A 1,458-nucleotide genomic window follows, 5' to 3' on the forward strand; every position below is an offset into this window, starting at 1 on the left:
AGATCACTAAAACTCGCTAAAAAATTATAAATAAAAAAATATAAAAAATTTTGAAGCTTGTGCTTTAACACCTTTTTGGCCGTTTTCTAAAAAATTTTTATCTTTACAGTTTTGTATCTTATTAAGCAGTGGTGGGTAGTCCTAAAAATAAAAGTAAGTACCTGGCGGTGCTTCGATCACAAGTTTACCAGATTTTTAAAAACACCAATCTGCAACATGTGGAACGAACGAGTAAAAAAAAGATAAATGCAATCCTTTCACGGAATTCGTACTGTGCGGCGTTACCGCACATTAGTTATGTCCAATTTCTCCATCTCTAACTAACTTTATCCAAAAGATATCTCCCAGAATACAATGGAGATATCTCCTGGCTAAGATTATCCACTTATCTAGAACTTATCTAGAAGTGAAGAAATTGGGCATAAGATGTTTTATTTTTTTCGAAAATTGCAGCGAATATCAAAATATTATAAGACTTTTTTGTTCCTCTTGATTCCTTCCATCCCCCAACGTGGCTCGTACATCATTTTTCTGAACACCCTGTATGATTGGGCTCTTTGGTTGACTATATCATGTTGTCATGTCGAAATTCAGGGTTCGGTAAATATGTTTTTTTCTTACCGTCTTATTACACAAACAAAAAATTAGTTTTCAATAATTATGGAAAAAATCTTGGCGTCACCAGATTTCCGAAAAAAGTATCCTTGCGTCGCCAGGCCTCCGAAAAAAGTATCCTGGCCGGCTTTGGCGCCGTCAGGCCTTGCTAGGGCTTGACTATGTTACTAAGGATTGAAAAATTTGGCAAAGAATCATCGATTCAAAAATTATAAAAACATTTTAAAGCATGAAATTTGTACTTTTAATATTAAGCTATTGATCATATTTAATTAAATTTTACAGAATTAGGGAGATAACAAATTTTTGCGATAGTTTTTCTCCGAATTTCATCTGATTGAATTTCGTTGATTGTTACAAATGTAGATTTAGCTTTAAAATCGCGTAATTCGACCAAGAAAAAGATAAAACTCTGTACTTTTTTGTAAAATTTTTTTAGAAAAAATGTTTTATCAAACTACAAACTGTTAAATGTATGTAATTTTAAGGAATGTAACAAGGTGGTCTTTGTCAAAACTGTAAAAAAAAAGTATCAATGCGCTCTTCGCGCAATGTTGATGCATGAATGGCAAGGTTGACGAAACGTTGGCATTAGCAACGGATGAAAATACGACGATAACCCGCAAATCTTCTGGTATCTTTAAAAATAAAATTTTTTTAAAAAAAGATTTGTTAAAGTCAACTGCAAGCGTTAAAATGCTTTTTTATTTTTTTATCTGCTATAATCTTTCATCGAGTTTGGTGATCTGAAAATTGTGTAATTTTGAGCGTGTTCTCTATTTTTTATTAAACAGTATATCACACACACACACACACACACACACACACACACACACACACACA

The sequence above is a fragment of the Trachymyrmex septentrionalis genome, unplaced genomic scaffold (assembly GCF_001594115.1).
Source record: "Trachymyrmex septentrionalis isolate Tsep2-gDNA-1 unplaced genomic scaffold, Tsep1.0 scaffold131, whole genome shotgun sequence".
Taxonomy (NCBI): domain Eukaryota; kingdom Metazoa; phylum Arthropoda; class Insecta; order Hymenoptera; family Formicidae; genus Trachymyrmex; species Trachymyrmex septentrionalis.